This window comes from Talpa occidentalis, unplaced genomic scaffold (assembly GCF_014898055.3).
Source record: "Talpa occidentalis isolate TD23 unplaced genomic scaffold, MPIMG_talOcc4v2.1 talOcc4.10, whole genome shotgun sequence".
NCBI classification, from domain to species: Eukaryota; Metazoa; Chordata; class Mammalia; order Eulipotyphla; family Talpidae; genus Talpa; species Talpa occidentalis.
This window is the reverse complement of record NW_023600993.1, coordinates 50,006,411-50,030,728: the sequence shown is the minus strand read 5'-3', so window position 1 is coordinate 50,030,728 and position 24,318 is coordinate 50,006,411. Positions and strand designations below refer to the sequence as shown.

General features: G+C 37.5%; 1 protein-coding gene and 1 pseudogene across 4 annotated transcripts in view; both read right to left on the bottom strand.

Annotated features, from left to right (window-relative positions):
- The window catches only part of TAFA1 (TAFA chemokine like family member 1), an 856,565-nt gene that overhangs the window by 497,615 nt on the left and 334,632 nt on the right, over nucleotides 1-24,318 (bottom strand). The window lies entirely within an intron of this gene.
- The window catches only part of LOC119237603 (transmembrane protein 185A-like), a 61,452-nt pseudogene continuing 51,137 nt past the window's right edge, over nucleotides 14,004-24,318 (bottom strand).

The window sequence follows — 24,318 nt, the reverse complement described above, 5'->3', positions numbered from 1 at the left end:
AACTGAGTTTGAGTTGCGCCAGCGCCAAAAATGCCTTTCAGTAACCAATGAGTAACTGCCGGCTTGTTTTAAAATTTAAGACTGCTTGTAACTCTATAATATCTTCCCATTTCCCAGTTCGGAGCTCTCGCCATCCACCGCTGAGTCGGTGAGTGTCGTGAGTCCAGACTCGAGTCTGTATTAAACTCCCTTTTGTGTTTGCATCAGCTGTCCATGATTTCTTGGGGGCTACGTTCATCATTCGCTGGCACAACACTGCTAATTTGTAAGATTAAAAGTCGGGATAATGCCTTTAGCCAGAGTGGGAGTGACAGGGAAGGCATCTAAGTTACATAATCTTTTATTTCTCGATCTGGATGTATTCACTTTGGGATAATCCATTAGGTTATACATTTATGATTTGTACTCTATGTGTTATACTCCTACAAGCAAAAATTTAAGACACCTTGATAAGATGCTTATATAGCAAACGTGTCCCAGTTACGTGGGGAGTATACAAGGAGGAAACACTCATGTCTTTTTCTTTATCCACACTAAGTGACGACAGGCAAAATGACTAGCATGGAACTTAAAGCTTCATTATTGTAGAGACTCCTAATTTCCATGAGTTTGACCTGAAACAAAAGATGCAGATTTAAAGAGGGGCTGGATATCTATGATGTTATTCAGATTCATTGTGTACAAGTTTCACTTGTTTTAAAATCTGTGAATTATCCAAAGAGGCATGAAAGGTAGATGATTTTTAGTATATATTTCATGCACTGGGTTTACTGGTATGTTTTTAAAGGAGCTAACATCTATCAAAGTGGGAAATTGACATTCCCAAAAGCTTTAACTTCCTTGTTAGCCTAAAGCAATTCAATACATCCTGAGCACATAGTCATCAGTTCAATGCACATTAGTATTGAATGAGTGAATGAATGAATGGAAACAGGGAGAAAGGGCAGAGAGAGTAGAGAGGGAAGTGGGAGGAAGAAAAGAGGGAACAACATAGCCCAGGTAGATTGTGTGCTTGGATGAAGAAGGGAGGGGGGAGGAGAGAGGGAGAGAGGGAGGATACAGAGAGAGAGAGAGAGAGACAGAAAGGGAGAGGAAGAAAGGGAGGGAAGAAAGGGAGGGAAGAAAGGGGGAGAAGGGGAGAGGGGGAGAGAGAGAGACCAAGACTTATGAAAGAATATACTTGGAGGTGGCGTATAAAAATAAAGGATTTTGCATGATTCAGTCAAAAAAAAAAAGATAGATCATAACTTAAGTTGTGCCTGACAGAATCTGTACTTTCAGAAAAAAAAAAAAATCGTGTCAATGGCAAATCTCACGAAGGGAAAATCTGAAGTGTGGTTCTCTACAGAGTCTGAATAAGGGATCAATTTAGTGATTTACTCAGGTTTTATGAATATTTAGAGACACAAAATAAAGATTTTTCCTCAAGGTAGCTTCTTCTGAACTATTGGCTAACTGTAGTTATATAAAGAAATGTCAGCATATACTGGTAATTAAACATGTTCTAGTCCTCAAAAAAAAAAAAAAAAAAGAATCAACAATAATTTCCAGATCCAGGGGGAATCTTCTCTGCAATGGAAATGTACTCTAGAGACCAACATATCAAACATAAAAGCCAAGTGCTTTGGTTAAATCAAGTAACCAGAGAGCCAAGCCTTCTTCAATCTATTGACAAATCTAAGAATTTTCCTTCATTATAAAAGATAATTAAATACATTAAATTGATGATTTTTAAACCTGAAAATGCATGTGTTAGAAATCACCAAAGCCCACACTATTGATGAGGAAATTGCCCTCTTATGGATGTATATTTATTGAATACCTACTATGTGCCTGTCTCTCTGCATGTGATGAGAGGTATGACAGTGAAGAGGAAGGAAGGGAGGGAAGGCAAGAGGGAGGGAGGGATGTAGGGGGGGAGGAAGAAAAGGAAAATAGAGCTTGGAAACAGACATTTTCACCTTGCCGATATGGTTCTTGCTACTTGTGGGTTATTCCATAGACAAGTTAGAGAAACATACTGTGAACTTTTTCAAAATGCTCCAATGGTTTCTAATTGCCCTTAGGACAAGATTCAAAATATTTATGATATACAATAATTATTCTCAAATAGTGGGAAATGTATTGTAGAAGACCTTCAAGATGACAGAAAGGGGTCAAAACGGGAGGGAAGAGCACAAGGGGCTACGGTGATGGTTCATGGGTGCCATTGTGGTGGGAGAACTACGGGGGATACACTTGAAGGGAGAAATCAAATATTGTACAAAAATAAACAACAATGTAAGAAAATAAATTTATATATATATATATATATATATATATATATATATATAGACATTCCCAAATGCTTTAACTTCCTTGTTAGCCTAAAGCAATTCAATACATCCTGAGCACAAAATCAACAGTTCAATGCACACTAGTATTGAGTGAGTATATGTGATATTCGATAGTAGTCCAAAGGGGTGGTATATGGCTATGACACGAACTCATGGTGAGAAAGTAGTATGGCTTTTAGTTTTCTTTCGAAGGAGAAAGTCTCACATCAGTACTAGAAGAGATTTACCTCCCTCCTAACACCTGCTCACCGCCCTTTTTGAGAAAGCAGACTTCATGCTTAGCATCTTCCAATGACTATGTGAATTAGAATTTTAAAATCTTGTTTCACTTTAATTCACTTTAAAAGTAATCTCCTGTTTACATTAGGTGATGCTAGTATTGCATTATATGCTGATACAGAATTTTCTTTCAAAATAAATTCATTTTAGAAAAGAAGTAACTGGATGTAAAGCAACATATTAAAGAAATTATAGTACAAGGAGAACTCATGTAGTGTAAAACCATGAAAATACCAAAGACTGGTGAGCACAGGTTTACTGTATCTAGTTCCCACCTCCTCCCAGTCTTTTTTATGTCACAAATTTCTCCTTCACAAATTTCTAGTCATTAACCCTTCTCCTGTTTCAGATGCACCCAGTTTTGCCTCTGGTCACAAAGTTGTGATTTTTCCATTTGAAATGCCTTGCCTTTCTCTTGCCTTCCTGATGGACTCCTAGTCATCCTTAAAGGACCCTTCAAAAGTGGTCCCTTTGTGGATGTCTTTCCCGCTATCCTTGCATGGAATGGTTCAACAGAATCTTAGTGTCTCTGTAGGCATCTGGGATCTTCACGTGAATAGCAATTTTGAGATAACTGACTGGACTGAGCTCCTATCAAATAGCAGAGTAAATATTTTTTGATTTGAATTGAACGTAGGAAATACAGCATCCTGAGCAGATATAAAATTGATATCCAATGGTTGTTCAAAATGAAGGCTGCAAAATGATTTTTCTGGGTATTCGTGTAGGATATAATCCCAGGCTTCTGTCCCTGAGAATCTACTTCACCACACGGGGTTCAGGAGCCACTGTATTTTACAAGTAAAACAACAGTCCACAGGCCACTGTGAAAATTATATGTGTGTTTGTGTGTGTGTGTCATTTATAGATAGCTAGCTAGATGATAGATAATACATAGATGGATGGATAGATAGATAGGCAGACAGACAGACAGACAGATGACAGTAAGTATCCTTTGGGCCTGATACATTTCTTATTATAGACCATTTGCACATGAGTGCGTAGTAATCTTTGCTCATTTATTCAAACTAATATTTATCCACCTGCTTTGTTAGCAAATGAGAGCTTCCATATTTCCAGTGCACACAGGACTTAATCAACAGTCCTGATTTAGAGATAGAAAAGATACCCCCCCAAAATGTTTTTGTATCATTTTGAATTTTTTTCTAGGGTAAAAGATAATTTACAAAGGATAAATTAAACTCTGTTTTTCTTATAAAGTCACACACAAAACCACAGGTGCACACATAAGCTCATTATCATCTTAAATGTGAAACATATGTTGTTATATTTTATAGCCACAGTATTTGCAAAATATAAAGTCTAATCATATTCTAAGCCTCCAGTCCTACAAGGTCCATTAAACCTGGTTTTTTGCTTTTTCTGTAGGATTTTCAATGAGACTGCTGTCATTATCTTGTGGGGGTGATCTATTTGTCACCCTATTTATCCTCCCTCAATCACTTCAGTTATAAATGTTAGTATCAACTCAGTCATTTGGTTCCCCTTTCTCAGAAATGTATAGAAAAGTGGGAAAAAAAGCATGTAAGGCACTTTTTGCTGTCCAGTTCCTCCCTGAGGCCTTGTAGCGGCAGGATGGAACGGAGCAGGATATCTATGACCTGAGCAGATGGGGCAAAGGAGGAGTTTTGGAGCCCTCACTGGCTTTTCAGGCTTTTATTGGGATTTTACCGGGCACATTGCAGGCAAAGTTGGTGGGGGCTGAGAGGCTGGCAGGCATACCAGCCCCAGCAAGTCTTTACTCTTTCTGGGCTCTCTGATATTCTCTAGTGATCTCTGCTCTGCTCCTTTCGCTCTGCTGTTCCTCTCTTTTTGTTCTACTGGTGTCCCCGTGATGCCACCCTTATAAGCCCAGTCTTGGCCCAGCTGAATCTCACCTACATATGCCCACACCCTATTTCAGGTGCCTGCCATCAGGCATGTATTCAGGACCACAAGGTTCCAACATCTAATGGCTGGAGGGCAGAAAAGCCTGATACTTTTACTTACCCTACAGGCCTGTGAATGGAAGTGTCATACTGACATCCAGGAGAAAAGCATTTCAGTGATAGTTTAGATAAAATGTTTGCATTTTTGCTAGTTTTTTTTTATTTTTTTAAGATTTTTTTATTTATGCATATAAGAGCTGGGGTATAGGCCAGAGATGTGGGGTTGAGAGGATTCACCAGAGACAGAGTAGGGAACAGAACATGCAGACTGAGTGAAATACACTGCTGAGGGGAGTAGCGGGTGAGTCAGGAGAGGTCTGCTGCGCCATATAGGTTGCACCCTGGCTGGCCGGGGATTGAACTCTTGCAGCAGAGGCTTCTGATTGCTTCATAGTGCCGTGCTTAACCCCTTGTGCCATCAGGGAGGCCCTTTCTGCTAGTTTTTTTTTTTTTTTAAATGTGCTATTCTCACTGATATAAGATGGTATCTCATTGTAGTTTTGATTTGCATTTCCCTGATTACAAGGGATGTTGAACATTTTTTCATATGCATTTTGGCCATTTGCATTTCCTCTTTGGAGAAGTGTCTTTTTAGCTCTTCTGCCCATTTTTTGACTGGATTATTTTCTTCGGTTTTGTTGAGTCTCATCAGTGAAACAAGCCAGAAAGAAAAAAAAAAAAAATACCGATCTCAGTCATAGCAGGAATTTAGAAAACCTAAATGAGGGACCAGGAAAAAAACTAATTATAATAAAGTAAAAATCAAAATTAACAACAACTATAAACCAGACACATACTATGAGGGGCGGGGAGTAGGATCAAAACAAGGTGGGTGGGAATTGTATGGGGACTATAACCAAGATGAAAATGCATACATTGTGCAATAATGGAAAATGATTTAAAAATATATAAAATAAAAAATAAAAGTTCAAAATCCAAAAAAAAAAAAAAAGAAGTTTGAGTTTACTGTTCAGGTTATGGATTAGGAGTAATTACATTAAACTGTAATGAAGAGCAATATCCTTTGGAATATATTTGCTCTGCATTATAGAAGACCAAATCTGGCTTGTTATCCCTCACTGTGATTATCTCTAAAGCACATGGTAATAGGCTCCACATTTGTGCATTCATTTCCTCTGACACGGTAACTTCAGTTATGATTGTTCTATATACATGGATTCCCATTCTCAGAGCAAAATGAGAACTAGAGACAGAATCTGATCTAAATAGAACATGCTTAGTATCAAATATGCTATGTTAATCCCTTTTATTATCAAAGTGGGTTTGAAATCACTACACAGGAAGTGAAGGAATGGACAGCCCCTAAATTCAGAGGTGATACATGAGCAAAAATACATGAGCAAAAAAGAGGGCTGTATACACTATGGAATGATCAAACATTCTTGTTTCTTGTGGTTGAGGGCACTTAATAAATGGTAATCACACATAAAAAGTTCCAAAAGCCTTTCAAATCATAACAGTTCAAATCACAAAGTCATTCTATTAAAAATATAGTGTATTCTCAAAATGGGAACTTGACCAACCTATTAATATGCTCCTCACTTTTTTCCACACTTGAGATAATACATCTGAAACAGAGTAAGTTGCTGGAGTGTTCTAATGCATGATAGTGCACGTCTTCGAGTTCATTATTTCCTGATGTTATGACACTGCTGTCCAATCCTGAAGCATAATGAGAAACTCTAGATCTTGTATCATCACTTAATGAAGTCTAATTAAGGACCATTAACCTTTGATCTACTTCACATACTTAATGGACAATGAGTGGTACCAGGAAACCTTAAAAAAGGTGAACTTGACCAACATTAGTCAGTGGATATATCTGTAGCATTAAAGCCTTTTCAAATCACTATTGTTACCTAAAGCAAGGGTAAAAATGAGCCTACTGATTGATAGTAAAACTACACACACTCATGTTAAATATATTGAGTATTCCAAAGTTTTTATGATGGGATAATTATTTAGAAGGGTTTGTTACACCAACTGATTTTGCAGAAACATGAGTTTTATGTTTTTTTTAGGGTTTTATCATGAACTGCTTGACCCTAGATAACAATTATATTTTTTAAATTTTCCACTAAAGCCAACCAATATTTATCACCACCATATGCATAAAATATAAACAACATTCATAAAACACAGCATTACAACAAAACAAGAAACTGAATTGGCCAAAATTGCTAATAAATAATGAATATATATAATGCATAAAGCATTTGCTTTACATAGGTTTACAAGAATGTAAGGTTTAAAAAAGAAATTAAGGACTGCAAGACAAGAAATTAAAATACACATTAAATATATGTGTATGTAAATATCACTTCTATTTTTAAAGGATATTCAGGTTAATCTGAACAATCCAGTATTCTACAAGTGCAGATAAGTTAAGTAACAGACGTACAAACTGAAGCAGCAACTAATAATTTCTAATTCTTATTTCTGACATTTGAATATGTTAATCTGTTAGAAAATTTTTAATAAAATTCTATGATGGATGCACCTCTTAAAATGTAACTATCACAACCTCCAAAGCTAAAAACACCATGCATAGCAATCTATAACCTATTCATTTTATTTCCTAAACTAAACACGGTAACTGGTATGATATGAAGGCTTTTACCTTTGTAAAAAGGTAAAATTATACTGAATACATAAATGAAAATGAACAGTGCCATATTTTTCAAGTGAAAAAGTGAGAGTATCCACTAAGGGTTACCCAGTTTATCAGTACTCACAAAAAAATCTTTGAAGATTATTTTAACCCTGTCTGCCCCTTTCATTAGATTTCATCTTATTTAAAGCTGATGTAGGCAATCTCCATGCTTCTCCTGATGCTAACTTAGAGAAGTCTGACCCAGATGTCTGTATTGTTTGTAGTCAGCTCCTATAGAAGGCTGGAATTCTGGGAACTTAGTCAATAGTCTGTTACCTTTTTGTATCTGAGTCATACTTTTGATAACCAGAATTTTGAAAAATACATATAAAGGAACAGAAAAAGATATAAACTCAGTATAGAAAAAAATGACAATTACCATATAAACAGCTTTTCAGTAGAGTCATGAATTGCTTAATAATAGGGACACATTCTGAAAAACGTGTCATCAGAGAAATTTTGTTATTGTGCAATCACCCCAGAGCATTCTAGATGGTGGAGCCTACAACAATATCTCTAGGCTGTATCTGGGACCGACATCATATATGTAGTCTGTTGTTGACAGACCAAACATCATTACATGGCCCAGACTTTTTAACAGTATCTCACAAGAATTAAATCACTATCAGGCACCCTTTGAAGATTCTGAAATTCAGAGTACTTTGTTATACCAATAGGTAAAGAATATACCTTATTTCAGGAAAAGATGGTGCATTACTGGCACATATCAGTAAACTTTCTTGGGATTTTATAAATCAACAGTGAACTCTCTTCTATGGCTCCATAATGGCTGATGTTGAGAGGTCCTCAGTTACCATGAAATGAGGAAACAACACAGTCTATAAGAGTCAGGAATGTGGGCCTGACTGAGCTGGGTCTCTGCTCCAGGTTCTTTCACCAGGATGCAATTAAGGTGTCACCCAGGGATGATGTCTTCTCTTAAGTTCAACTGGGAAAAGACCTTCTTCCACACTGGCAGGTGCCTGGCAGAATTCGGCACCTCGTGGGTTGTTGGATTGAGCAGCCTATTTCTTGCTTGGCTCTTGGCCAGAGGTCACCCTCCATTCCTTCCCTAGTGTGCCTCTCCACCATGACATCTATTTTCATGAAAGTGAGGAAATGAGAAGGCATGGCAGAGAATGCCAGCTAGATGGTAGTAACAGCATTTTATTACCTACTCTCAGAAGTAAGATCCCAAACACCTCTGTATTCTGTTTTTCAGACGAAATCATCAAAGGGCCATGGTAACAAGGAGGAGGGCATCATGGAGGATGGGAGGATCATTTTGAAGCTGCTGACCATGTAGGTGATATTATTGTTCTTGTGATCACACACTTAAAATCCTATTGTTGCCCAGCAATTACTGCAAATGAATGAAACATGGCAGATGACTGCTTCAACTTGTGAGAAATGAGTGACAGGGACTGTGGAAACTAGAGGACATGTGCTTACTCCTAAAGTGGGCAACCACTGATGATGTTTGCCAAGCAGGAATACTCATTTTTTTGCTAACCGATTTTTCATGGGAGACTAAATGTAGCTTCTGTGCTAAATCATTTTGAATTTCAAATATTAAGACAAATATATGTTTTTTTCAGCATCACTTTTCTGTTGTTTACACAAACTTCTCTGATATTTATGCTTTCAATTTGCCCAGATCAACATGAGTCTAATTATTTTAATTAAAATATTCTATGTCCTCAGTTATTGGCAGGAACAAATTTTATGCAAGTGTCAAAATTTGGTGTACACTGGTTGACACCATGTGTTTAACCATGGTGGACGATTTATTTGCATTCATACAAACACAAATGAATAAAATGGGTCAGGTAGATGAAGAACATGTGGGAGGCTACACTCTCAAACTTCAGTAACATACATTTAAGCACTTTTGCTTCATTTGACTTCAAACTCAATCTCAGAGATACTGTTTCCTACTTCACTGATGTATATCACCATCCAACTTACTTAACTGATAACTGATAAATGAAAAATTATAGCATTGTGGGGGTGTATCTAGAAATGGTAGATAAGCTGATGTTACTCTGGAAACTTTACAGAGAAAACATTTTCAATGTTCTCTGGGGGCAGAATTGCAAATAGAAAGTCCTTCAACAAAGCCCTAGATAAGTGCTTGTTATTACATTATTACTTAATAATTCAGTAACATGAAGTGCAAAAAAGAAAACCATCAGCTCAATTTTTACAACTTTAATTTCTCTAAAAATATAAGCCAAGATATGAGCAAAAAGGAAATATGAACAATATAAGCAGACAAAACATGGTGCAAATCAAAAAATCCTAATGAAATTTCTACTTTCACTCTGTGATACTTATATACTCAAAGTAAGTGCTGAAGGTCATTTAGGAGTGCAATGTTGTAACACGTCTAAAAATATCTTCTACCCAGAGAGGGGAAAATCAGAGAAATAAGCTGATCTGGTACATGTCCTTGAATTTTAAATTTTAAAAATACCAAAATGGTGTTTTTATGCAGAGAAGGTTGGGGAGATACAGAATATAGTTTTCCTGGAAATAGGTTGTGACATAGTGAAATTATGAATGATGAGGTGAATTTCAAAACAACACTAAGTGCAATCTTGAGTGATGTTATAAAAAGCTGCCCTTAGTCACTGGATAAATGGATTTAGAGCAGCACCTCCCCAACTCCACGGATAATGAAATAGCTAACATCTCAGAGTTCAGTGGCAGAGGGCAATTGGCTACAAAACTGCCCAGACACAGAAGTTTGGGGATTTCCCTTTGATCAGTAAAGAAACTCAGGGAGAAACTATTGACTTTCTTTAAGCTATTTTCCACCCGGCGGCTTGATGCATCTTCTTAAACCGTAACCTTATTAAATCATATCTTATAGGGCTTCTCACTACGTGGTCATTGAATCTACACTTCTTACATGGATCACAAAGCCCCGTGCTGTCTTGCCCTTGTTTTGGTCTCAAAGCCAATCTCATCATTCCCCCTCACCTTTCTTATGGTCTAAGAAGTTCCTTTCAGCTCACACACACAGATCTGCTGAACTTTGGCAGGAGTGCTTTCCTCTGAGCTGGTCTTCCAAACACTCTTTGGCCCACAGAAATCAGTAGTATGTACTGTCTACTTTTAGACACCTTCTCTGAATATTCTGAATTAATTCTCATGCTTATCTTCCCCTTGTTCAATTCCATCTTAACCCCTTACTTGCTTCCTCTCTGAAACCTGTTATAATTCAGGCTTATTTCCTTCCACTAGAATATTAAATGAAAAAGTTTCTCAGCTTACCTTCTTTATCACTGTACCCTCAATCCAGTAAGAGTGACTGGCATTTGGGTTGTTTCCATAGCTCAGCTATTATAAATAGTAATGGTATAAACATAGGGGTGCAGGTGCCCTTTTGAATTAATGTGGCACATACCTAGGAGTGGAATTGTTGGATTATATGGAAGCTCCATCTTTAGCAGTTTGAAGAATCTCCACACAGCTCTCCATAGTGGTAGGACCAGTTTGCACTCCCACCAGCAGTGCAGGAGAGTTCCTTTTTCTCCACATTCTCGCCAACATTTGTTGTTGCTAGTTTTTTTAATATGTGCCATCAAAACTCTTGCATGTTTACATGTTTAAATTGCTATTTTGTTTTTGTTTTTTTTTTGGTTTGGTTTTTTTTTTTGTTTCGTTTTTTTTTTTTTTTTTTGTGGGACCCTCACCGGCGGCCGAGGAATGAACCACAGCCTCACAGCCCAGGGCTCAACCTCTGCGCCACCAGGGGAGGCCCTGCTATTTATTGTTTTCAAAGTTAAAGATTTTCAATAATTATAGTCATTTTCAATGGTACTACTAATTTTGCTTGTTTTATTTACAAATCTGTTAAAATTAAACCTATAGTGGGCCTCCCCTGGTGGCGCAGGCGGTTGAGCGCAGCACTGTGAAGCTGTCTGCAGCCTCTGCAGTGTGGGTTTGATCCCTGCTAGTAGGCGAGAATCCCACATGGCATGGCAGTCCTCTCCTGTCTCGCCCGCTGCTCCCCTCAGCAGTGTATTTCAGTCAGTCTGCCTGTTCTGCTCCCAGCTCTGTCTCTGGTGAATCCTTTCACCCTCCCACACCTCTGGCCTGTACCCTGGTTCTTGTATGCATGAATAAATAAATCTTAAAAAAATTAAACCTATAGAACAGACTATCATAGAAATACAAATTATCACTATACAACAAAAACTACCTAAAAATAAAACAATAAAAAATCTGAAAGAAAAAAAAAAGTGACTGGCACAATGGAAATTGAAAAGTAAGTGTTTTATGAATGACTAAATGAATAAACAAATGACAAATTGAAAAAGCATTTTGGGAAGGCCACTGCACAACTTAATGTAAAAACAACTGCCATGTAGCAGGCACCATGCTTTGCTGTTTTTTTTTTTTTTTTAATGACAATCTTCTAAAAGAGTTACTATTATCACTGTTGTATTACTGAAAGAGTAACTGAAGCACAGATGTATGATGAAGTCATTTTCCCAAAGCCCAGACAGATAGTAAAGGGAACAGGAGCAGTATTGGAACCCAGTTCCATCTTACTCAAGAGTTCCAGTTTGTAACTATTACGCATGCCATTAATATTAAGTCCCTTGCTAAAAAGCAGGAGTTCCTAATTATTTAGATTGGGACTATATTTCAGATAACTGCCTAAAACCACATTTAAACTTGTACCCAAAATGCCAATGTATCTAATCACAAATTGACTATAATAGGAGTTCACTGCTATTATAGTCTTGATTACTACAGCCAAGTCTCAGGATGGCAAGTTTCTCTTCAAAAGAGCAAAGTAATAGTAAAAGAGTTGAAAGAACACAGAACCCCAGGATTTTTTTTTAAAGTGAGGTTTTTCCCTTTAGCAAGAGCTCTATATCTACATCTAAAAGAAAGCAAATGTAAATTGCATTTTTCTAAATGAGCTGGATCGAAACTTTTTTTGTGCATTAATGTTGCTTTACCAATTAAATATCCCAGGGAAGTTTTTAGGAGCATGCCTTGGTGTCTCTTTGGCAGAAACATACAGGCAACTAAGGAATTCGCTGCATCCTACTTCCATGAAATATGTTACCATTACTGCCTAATTAGAATTACTCCTTTTCCCTTTTAATTGCATTCCTATGCATATTTGTCCCCATTTATGTAATATAAACAGTGGTGCAATTTGAGTTACTGTAATATTTACAGTTTGACTAAGGTCTATGAAAACATCAGTAAAAACACCAGGTCTCCATGATCACCAGTCTATGAAACATCTTAACTCAAATGCCAAGAATCAGATGAGCAGTGTAGTGAATCATAAACAACCAAATCAATTTTCCCCCATATTCCTTCCAGATCCGGCAAACAACCTACTCCCAAGTTGAACTTTTGTGCTGAGTTTCATCCCAGAGTACAACATTACAGCAGAGTTATAAGCCCCTAAATTGCTGATACAGCCTTAATTATCGCTATGCTGGTGACATTGTTCTAATGAACTCTTTGCTATTTTATGTGGCCTGGGGATCCCAGAAGGAGTATTGTCTAAATGTACAAACACACTGGTCAGGGTTTAGTGGGATATTTTTGGAATGGAGTATTGGTTTGTGTGTGCTTGCATGAAGCTTTAATGTTAACACAAATAATCTAAATTTTAATCAGCATGACATCAAAATGGTGATAGCGTTTGCCATTTGAAAAATACTTGAAATAATGTAAATTTTTCAATTTAAAAAATTTATCAGGATTACGAAGGTAACTAAATGAACTGAATATTTATGTTCATAGTATCTCTTTATTACATTGCCAGTAATAATGTGACTTTCATATATGGTGATGAAATGGCACCATTTTTCAGTTTCATGCTTCTCAAAATGCAATATGCTTACAAATAATAAACCAGTTAAAAATTATATATGGAGTAGGGCCATGGATATTGTATTTCTCACAAGCTTCTGCTCCCTATTATTGTTTACTTGGAAGAGAATTCTATAAGAGATTTTAGGGGTCATTGTATGATTGTTTTTATAACATTCAAAAGTCATTTTGGAAATATGTCAGGATACATATTCAACCCAAAAATGTGTTTTCTTGAAAGTTGGGCTTATGATTGCCTTTTGGCATGTATGTGGCGGGGTGAGGGATGGGGTGGGGGGGGAACAATGCTAAAAGAGTTTTGTAAATACTGTACAGGCTTAAGTCATCCCCCCTGTAAAGTCTCACTAAGGAATCCCTGGGAAGTGCTGTCAGCAGCCAGCCATAGGCAGGGGTGAAGGGGGAGTCCCCAAGGTCAGAGAAGGGGGTTCATCTGGATCACCCATGGAAGCCCAGAGCAGCCTTGTGCCAGGCTGGCACCCAGTCATCACCTGGCCCAAAAATACACAGAGCAGGTGGGAAGCTGGGTGCTGAGGGCCTCCTCTGGCTCCTGCACTCTGTCATTGGGCATGGGGCTGCTGCCTGGGAGGCCAGGCCTGCCATGCTCCACATCCATAGACATCATTCACCCTACCTGCACTGACTGGCCCCCTAGGGGTTTTGGGGTATTTTCCTCTGAGGGTCAGTCCCTGATGGGCACTGAGTGCAAACCAGGCCTGAGATGGAGGTTCCAGGAGGGAGCTCTGGCTCCAGGAAAGTCTCTGGAAGGGTGAACAATAAGCAGGGTAGGGAGGAGCACTGGTCCAGTCAGGTCTGTGCTGGACAAGGCCTCTAATCCATCTCATGTTTAATTTGGGAGGTAGGAGGATACACTTTCCTGGACTCTGGAAAGTATCAATCTTCATGATGAAAGGCATTGAAAGTATTCCTGTATTCTCTCAAAAATGTGAAGATTTCCAGAAGGAACTGGCAGAAGCTTTCAAATCCCAAACCACCAGTAAGTCCCTGCTTCGGTTCAAATGTGGTTACCATCAGAACGATTAAGGACAGCCAGAGGGGGACAAATAGAGATACATGGGAAGGCATTATGGCCATCCAGATTGTGAACCAGCAGGCTCTCAAAAGGCATGACATGGCCTCCCCTAGTGGCACAGCAGTTGAGTGCTGGGCTGCAAAGCTGCCTGCAGCCTCTGCGGTGCCAGTTCAGTCCCTGGCCGCCGGCAAGGATCCCACATGGCACCACAGACCTCTCCTGCCGCGCCCGCTGCTCCCCTCAGCAGTGTATTTCGTCAGTCTGCCTATTTTGTTCTCCGCTCTGGCTCTGGTGAATTCTCCCACCTCCCATGCTTCTAACTGTACCCAGTGCTTGTATAAATAAATAAATAAATCTTAAAAAATAAATAAATAAAAAGGCATGACAATGGTCATCCAGCTGGGTGCCACAGTGCACATCCTCTGCTGCTCTGCAATCCCATATAAGGAGCACAGAAACAGGACAGACCCACTATGGAGTACAGGTCCAGCAGGCGCAGAAAGGCAGGAGAATCCACAGGGGCACAAGCCAGGGCCAGTGGGTGATCTTGTCCAGTCTTAAGGCAATGAATATAAGAGAATGCAGACAACACCAAATTTCTAACTCCAGGGAAGTGTCATGTTGAGAGCCCCAGACACAGGCTGCCACAGGCACCGGGGACACAAAGAAGAGAAGCATGAAGACCAGAAGCCAGAAATGGCTTCCTCTCTCCATACTATCACAGACCAGGACTTCAAACATCAGCAGGAGCAAGTGGATGCTCACAATTAAAATGGCTTTAAACTCCACGCATTTCTCCTTCTGGTGGATACAGAATATTTCCAGCCCAGTTACCAGTTTCCCCAAGGGCCCAACAATGACCACTAATATCCACAGCCACGTGGGAGTAAAGACAGCCAGTTACATCACTGAAAGATGTCACCCAGACAAAGGGCCGGTGGCACAGAGATTGTTTTCAATTAAATATCCTAAAACTTTCTTTTCTAAACATTGAGTAATGGTAGTATACTTTTTATTAAGCTTATAAAAATCAATTTCTTTGTAAATGAAGGGAATGGACTAAATAAACCATGAAGAAAGGCAAAAAAGAAAAGAAAAAGCCATTATGACACACCCTCTAGTATCCTAAGAAATATCAAAGTTAATGCAAGAAGATAAAAAAGTAGCATGAGAGACCTGGCGCGCAGGGAAGTGCGTCTTTGCATCTCCATTTTAGAACAAGGACCTTTCTTCAATAAAGACTGCTTGAAACTGGCAGAAGGCTTCCCATGGAGCGAGAGGGAGAAGGTTCCCTGTGCAGTCAGAGGTGAGCTGAAGGCACCCACAAACCTGGTCCCGCCTGGCAGGAAGTCGGAGCCCAGAAGGGGATCCAGTGATTTGGAACCCAGAGAGCAATCCAGCTGCCCCACCTCCAGGGAAGTTTGTGGGACTTCAAGACACACCTTTGTAACTAAACACAGGAGGAGATATTCTGTAACAGTGACCATTAACATACTCAGAGTACCACCGCCTCACTAGATTTCTGGAATAACAGTATTTGACTCATTTGGACCACCAGTTTCCGAAATCCCACAAAGAGCACACCAGAAAGATGCCGGCCAGGTCCAGCAACACAGTGTCCCAACGCATACAGCAAATTAGAAAACAGGCAGCAGGGAGAAGAAAAACTACATGCAACCTAGCAACTCCAAAGGAAAAAGACACACCACAAAAAGAAAACCACCCACCAGATTGCAAACAACAGTGACTTGGAAGAACTTCTGAGCCTTCTAGAAAGAGAATTTAAAATTGCCATGATTAAAAATCTGAAGAAAGTCAAAAATGACGTGGGAAAAATAATTAATGATCAAAAGAATGAAATTGAGTCCCTAAAGAGGGAAGTAAAAGAAATGCAGGAGATCAAAGAATCAATGGAGGCACTAAAGAACTCTGGGAAAAGCAATGAAAGCAGAATAGATGAAATGGAAGAATGAATAAGTACTCTTGAAGGCACAGAAATAAAAAGAACCAAAACAGAAAAGGAAAGAGAAGTACAAAGGAAAAAGACCGAAGAAAGACATCGGGAACTATCCGACTCCATGAGGAAAGGAAATATAAGAGTTATAGGAATCCCAGAAGGATAGGAGAGAGACGTAGGAACAGAGAAAATATTCGAGGAAATAATTGAAGAGAACTTCCCAAGCATGAAGGAGCTGAAAATAGACATACAAGAAGCAAGAAGAATACCAAAGTTCCATGACAAAAGGAAAAAATACAGCAAGACACTTAATAGTAAAGCTCCCAAGAATCCAAGACAAGGAAAAAATAATGAAGCTGATAAGAGGAAAGAAACAGATAACATTCAAAGGAAAACCAATCAGACTGACATCAGACTTCTCTGAAGAAACACTATGGGCAAAGAGAGAGTGGATGGACATCGTCAACAGGCTCCAAGACAACAAATGCCAACCAAGAATACTCTATCCTGCAAAGCTTTCCCTCTTCTATGAAGAAAGAATAAGGACCTTCCCAGACAAACAGAAGCTCTGGAATTTCATTACGACTAAATCCCCACTCGAAAAAATACTACAAGGAGTCCTAAAGCCAGAGCCAACAGAGGGATGACTAACAACGAAAGACGGCCAAAAGAAAAAAGGTATTAAAAGAATAAATAAGTAAAACCAGAGGAAAAACAAACACAATGGCAAATACAGATGCTAACATCAATATTAACTCTAAATGTAAATGGACTAAACTCTTCAATAAAAAGACACAGAGTTGCAGCCTGGATTAAGAAACAAAACCCAACCTTTTGCTGTCTCCAGGAAACACATTTAGCTACAAAAGATAAAAATAGACTCAAAGTTAAAGGGTGGAAAACAATCCTACAAGCAAATGGACCAAAAAAGAAAGCAGGAACAGCTATACTTATATCAGATAAAACAGATTTCAAACTCAAAAAGGTAAAAAGAGACCCCAACGGTCACTACACTATGATCAAGGGGACAATACTTCAAGAAGAAATAACACTCATTAACATATACTCACCAAATGAAGGCGCACCAAAATATATCAGACAACCATTATCATCTTTGAAAACAGACATCAGAGAAAATGCATATGTAGTAGGAGACTTCAACACCTACTATCAACAATGGGTAGATCAATTAGACAAAAAATAAGTAAAGACACTAAAGCTCTAAATAAGGATTGAGAGTGCTTAGGCTTAAAGACATCTATAGAACACTAAACCCAAAAAAAAATCTGAGTACAAATGTTTCTCCAGTGCACACGGATCATTCTCCAGGATCGATCTCATACTGGGACACAAGACAAACATCAACAGATACACCAAGATTGAAATCATACCAAACTTCTTCTCTGACCATGAAGGCATCAAACTAGAAATAAACTATAAAAAGAAGGCAAGGAACTCTCCTACCTCATGGAGATTGAAACCCACACTACTGGAAGACCACTGGACTAATGAGATCAAAGAAGAAATTAAAAAATTCTTTGAGTTGAATGACAAGGAGGACACCAATTTCCTAAATGTATGGGATGCAGCAGACAAACAATAGCAGTGAAGAGAATTAATTAGGTTAAAAATCAATGTTGACTGATCACAAAAATCTACAAAGAGCTGAAGAGACTCAACAAAAACAAAGCAAATAACCCAGTCAAAAAATGGGCAGAAGAGCTAAAAAGAAACTTCTCCAAAGAGGAAATGCAAATGGCCAACAGGCATATGAAAAAATGTTCAGCATCACTTGCAGTCAGGGAAAAGCAAATCAAAACTACAATGATTAGTGTTGGGTGCAAAAATTTTCTCCCAGTTGGTGGGGTTTCTCTTTGTTTTTGTTATTGTCTCTTTTGCTGTGCAGAAGCTCTTTAATTTGATGTAGTCCCAGCTGTTTATCTTTGCCTTCACTATCACTGCTTTGGGTGATGCGTCTGCAAAGATGTCTTTGATATGCAAATCACGTAGTGTTTCGCCTATATTTCCTTCTATGTATTTTATGGTTTCAGGTCTTATGTCTAGTTCTTTAATCCATTTTGAGTTGATTTTTGTATATGGTGTGAGGTAGTGGTCAAGCTTCATTCTTTTGCATGTAGCGACCCAGTTTAACACTAATGATAAAGGACTGATCACAAAAATCTGCAAAGAGCTGATGAGACTCAACAACAACAAAGAAAATAATCCAGTCAAAAAATGGACAGAGGAACTAAAAAGAAACTTCTCTGAAGAGGAAATGCGAATGGCCAACAGGCATATGAAAAAATGTTCAACATCACTTGCAATCAGGGAAATGCAAATCAAAACTACCATGAGATACCATCTTACACCAGTGAGAATGGCACATATTAAAAAAACTAGCAACAACAAATGTTGGCGAGGTTGTGGAGAAAAAGGAACTCTTCTGCACTGTTGGTGGGAGTGCAAACTGGTCCAACCACTATGGAGAGCTGTGTGGAGATTTCTGGACCTTCTAAACATAGAGCTTCCACAGGATCCAGCAATTCCACTCCTAGGTATTTACCCAAAGAACACAGAAACATCAATTCCAAAGAACACCTGCACCCCTATGTTTATAGCAGCACTGTTTACAATAGCTAAGCTTTGGAAACAGCCCAAATGCCCAAAAATAGATGACTGGATCAAGAAGATGTGGTACATATATACCATGGAATATTACTCAGCATTCAAAAAAGATAAACACATGCAATTTGCAGCAACATGGATGACGCTGGAAGGGATCATGCTCAGTGAAATAAGCCAAAAAGAAAAAGAAAAATACCGGATGGTCTCACTCATAGCAGGGATCTAGAAAACTTAAATAAGGGACCAGGAAAATGAATAACTATAAGAAAGTGAAAATCAAAATCAACAAAAACTATGAACCAGAGACACTTTTTGGGGGGGGGCGGGAGGGGAGGGATTGGGGTCAGAATGGGGGGATTGCAATTGTATGGGGAATATAAAATAAAATTTATTAATTAAAAAAAAAAAAAAAAATAAAAAGTTAAAAAAAAAAACAAAAAACAAAACTACAATGAGATACCATCTCACACCAGTGAGAATGGCACATATTAAAAAAACTAGCAACAACAAATGATGGCGAGCTTGTGGAGAAAAAGGAACTCTCTTGCACTGCTGGTGGGAGTGCAAACTGGTCCAACCACAATGGAGAGCTGTGTGGAGATTTCTTGACCTACTAAACATAGAGCTTCCATATGATCCAGCAATTCCACTCCTAGGTATTTACCCAAAGGACACAGAAACAGTAATTCCAAAGGGCACCTGCACCCCTATGTTTATAGCAGCAACTATTTACAATAGCTAAGCTATGGAAACAACCCAAATGCCCAAAAATAGATGACTGGATCAAGAAGATGTGGTACATATACACAATGGAATATTACTTGTCAATCAAAAAAAGATAAACACATGCAGTTTGCAGCAACATGGATGGAGCTAGAAGGGATCATGCTCAGCAAAATAAGTCAGAAAGAAAAAGGAAAATACTGATGGTCTCACTCAGAGCAGGAATTTAGAAAACCTAAATAAGATACCAGGAAAAAGACTAATCAATACAAAGTAAAAATCAAAATCAACAAGCAACTATAAACCAGAGACAAACTATGGGGTGTGGGGGGCAGGGAAAGGAAGGACTAGAGTCAAAATAAGGGGGGGTGCGATTGTATGGGGAATATAACCATAATGAAAATGCATACATTGTGCAAAGATGAAAATGATATAAGAATTATATAAAATAAATAATAAAAAAAAGTAACATGGAACAAATGTTTGTAAATTGACATGCCCCATTCTTTAAATGTATTCTCAAAGGAAAATGAGTCTGGAGTCCCACAAGTTTAAGTGTTTGGGATTTTCAAAAATACTCTATTTAAATACAGACCCTGACATATTTAAAATCTGACTAAAATAAAACAAAGTCACCTTACCAGGCCTACCAGGAAATGTACCATTTCTCTGGCTCTCTTCATTTTCTTTCAAGTTTCATGACACAAGATGATTAACTCTTTTGCAACCAAAAGATATTTCATTGTTTTTTTAAAGATGTATACTATGTATTTATGCATACAATAACTGGGTGAAGGCGAGAGGTGTAGGGGGGAGTGAGAGGATTCAGCAGAGACAGTGTGGGGAGCAGAACGGTGGATCTACTGAAATACCCTGCTGAGGGGGACAGAGGGTGGGACAGCAGGGTCTGCTGTGCCATATGGGTTTACTCCCTGTCTGAGATCAAACTCATTCAACAGTGGCAGGCAATAACTTGACAGTGCTGAGACTTAATCCCTGTGCCACCAGAGAGGACCTATATTTCACTGTTTTTAAGGAAAGTTATGAGGAGGGTTGACTCAAGAGTTCCTGAGCTCCTGACATGACATGAAAAAGCTTAGCAGAAAATATCAACCCTTGTTCTATGACTATTGCTTTGAGTTTCTACTCTTAAGACAATACAATAAACACACACAATGTTAGTAAGCTTGGAGGATGCACTTAAAAATTTGTACTGTTATTGAATTGTACTAGAAGATTAAAAATATCAACAATCATGGGAATGTGAAAAGGTCACTTAGGTGTACTACAGAATTGAATATGCAATCTGTCATTTTTATTAGAGGAATCTTATTTCCAACTTTCCAGAAAACACATATTTCTAGGTGCAAATTATCACTCAAGTATTTGCAAAGTGGCTTTTGAATGACTGTGTATTCACAACTTTGACTTTATAGCAAATGAAATGTAGTGATACAACAACACTAATCAGAATCCTATCTCCTCAAATTTTGTGTTAATTCAGATCATTTATACTTTACCTTTCAGGGATGATGTAATTGTGGGGGAGGGGAAAATGTGAGGGTTTCAAGGAAAATATTTGAAAGCAGAGAACTGGATTTAAATAGAAAAATCCCATATAGAGACTTAGAAGTGATGAACTGAAAAGCACTTCAGACTTCACCTACTCTGGAGAGTTGTATACATTTTTTTTAGTTAAACAGAATACTGCAATATTTATATAAAATAGGCACAATCACATTTGCTTTAGTTGCAAAGTGGCTTTTGAATGACTATATTGGTTCCCATGGTATCTTGACCTCTGATGCCCTCCACTGTATGCTACCTTCTAAGATTCCTGAGGATAATACTCTGGACTAGATTGTACCATCACTGGTTTAATTCAACATTTTACTCTAAACCATGAAATAATTTGTCACCAAAAACAAATCAGAGATGGAACAAGAATTCTAGTTGTGTTCACCAGCAATGCCTCAATTGATAACAATTATATTGATATGTTGCAAATGTAAGTAAAGCATTTTTTCCCATGTACATGCCAGGACAATGCTTTCATAACTTTGTTCTGCTTCCTTAGATTGATACACTTAACCTAAATTAACAGTTTTATAGCTTGGAAGACATAAGAATTGGAAAGTTTGTTTTCTCTTGAAAATAACATCTTTGTTGAGACAAGGCCAAATACCATAAAACTTAATGATGTAAAGTGTATGATTCTGTTTGTTAATAAATTTAGAATTGTGCAAACATCACTGCTAATTTTGGACCTCTTTATTACCCACCAAAGAAACTCCCTATCAATTACTCTACTCACTCCCTATTCCTCCTACCCCTAGGCCCTGAAAACTGAAAACCACTAATATATTTTCTCTGTCTGTGGATTTGCCTATTTCTGAACATTTCATATAAAAGGAATAATATATTATGCAATATTATTAGTTGACTCTGCCTTTTTAATATAATAATTTTGAGGTGGATGCATGGTATAGCATGTAGGAACACTTTATTTCATGGTGAAGTTACAACCCCTTCCATGTAAAAAAACATGTTTTATCGATTCAACATTTGATGAAACCTTTAGGTGTTTACACCCTTTGGCTATCATGAATAATTCTGATACAAAATTCTGTATACAAAATTTCATCTGAATGTATGTTTTCAGATGTCTTAGATATATATCAAGTAGCAGAATTGCTGATTTTATGTTAACTGTATGTTTAGTATTTCAAGGAACTACCAACTTTATTCCAAGTTGTCTGCATTATTTTATATTCCAACCAAAAATATGTGAATATATGAGGTTTTGAGTTCTTTTTAATATTTATTTTATTTATTTATGCATACAAGAGCTGGGGTATAGGCCTGAGGTATGGGGGGATGAGAGGTTTCACCAGAGACAGAGTGGGGAGCAGAAAAGGCAGATCTACTAAAATACACTGCTGAGGGGAGCAGTGGGTGAGACAGGAGAGGTCTGCTGCACCATGTGGGTTAGCTCCCTGACTAGGGATTGAACTTATGCTGCAATGGCTGCCAATAGCTTCATAGTGCTGAGACTTAACCCCTTGCACCACCAAGGAGGCCCAGGGTTTCACTTTTTCTACATCTTTCCAATACATGCTATTGTCTTTCCTTTTATTTTAGCCACCTAGGTATGTGTAAGGTAGCATCTCATTGTGATTTGAGCTCCTGTTTCCCTAGTGACTAATAACTTAGAGCATCTCTCCTTGTGCTTGGAGATCATTTGTGAATTTATTTGAAAAAAATATCTATTCAAATCCTTTACCCCTTTTTAAATGGAGTTATTTTCATTGTTAAGTTGTAAGAGTCCTTTGTATATTTCTGACACTGGACGTTTATCAGATAGATGATGTGTGATTTGAAAATATTTTTACTTTCCTGATGGTTCCCTTTGAAACACTAAAGTTTATTGACAATAATAAACTATCAACAAAGTACAATGTACTTTTTTTTCATTGGTTGTCTGCGCTTCTTGAATCATATCTAAGAATCTAGCACAAAAGAGAAGGTCATAAAAATTACTACTATATTTTTTTCTAATGTTAGCTCTTACATTTAGTCCTAAAATACATTATCACTTATTTTTAAATGGGTATAATGTAGGAATCCAAGTATGATTAGACTGCTGAATTCTGCAACAAAGTAGGTAGTATTTTGACAGACTAAACAAATTATATAGTATATTATATATACTATGTCTTTCAATCATGGACATGTACTATTTTTAAATATTTAATTCCTTTCCACGTTTAGAAATTTTCACTGTGCAAGTACTATACTACGTTTGTTACATTTATTCCTGAATATTTTGTTATTTTTATTGTGAGTGTAAATGGAATGACTTTCTTAATTTCATTAATACTATATAGAAACAGAATTTTGTATTGACTTTTTGCCTGAAATTTTGCCAAACTCATTTATTAGTTATAACAGATTTTTAGTGGATGCTTTAGGAATTTTCTCTATCAAAGTCATGTCAACTGAAAATAGAAAATATTTTTATTTCTCCTGATGTGATAATACTGATTTTTGTACATTAAACCAAGCCTGAATTCTAAGGCTAAATCCCAATTTGTCATGTATTTGTTAACCTTATTACATGCTACTGGATTCTGTTTATTATTACTTTATTAAAAATATCTGTATCTACATCCATAAGTAATGTAGGTCTTTGGTTTCATATCAGGATAATACTGATCTCAGAGTTGGGAAGCACTATCTTCCTTTTTTAGAAGATATTGTGAACGACTGCTGTGTGAGTATATACACACACACATACACATATATATATATATTTAAGTTAGGATTATTTATAATGAAACTATCTAGGACTGAGTTGCTCTTTGTGGGAAGTTATTTGATTACTAATTTAATATGTTTACTTGTTATTCTGTTTCTCCTTCAGTCAGTTTTAGTAGCTTGTATCTTGGGAACTTGTTCATTTTATTTAGGTTATCTAATAGACCAATAATGAGATAAAAATTTCTAAAATCATAATAAGCACTTACACATTAATCAGAACATTTGAAGTCAAAACTGAACAAGTAGAGAATTTTGTCCTTTGACCAATGACACTGAAAGTAGGTTTAAGTACTTCTAAGTTTAACAGTGCAGTTTTTAAAGAAATATTTATGGAGGTTCTTTTTTGAAGCTAAGTCATAAAAGGACTGGAGCTTCTTTCTTACTCTCTTGGATACTCACTCTGGGGGAAACCAATGCCATGTCTTGATGACTTTTTGTTTTTAAGCTTTATCCAGGGAATCATTTAGACTTCTAGAACTTTCATTAAATATCAGCTGATCTAAGGTGTTTTTTGATATCCTGGTTCTCAAATTTTTATGTGCTAAGAATAC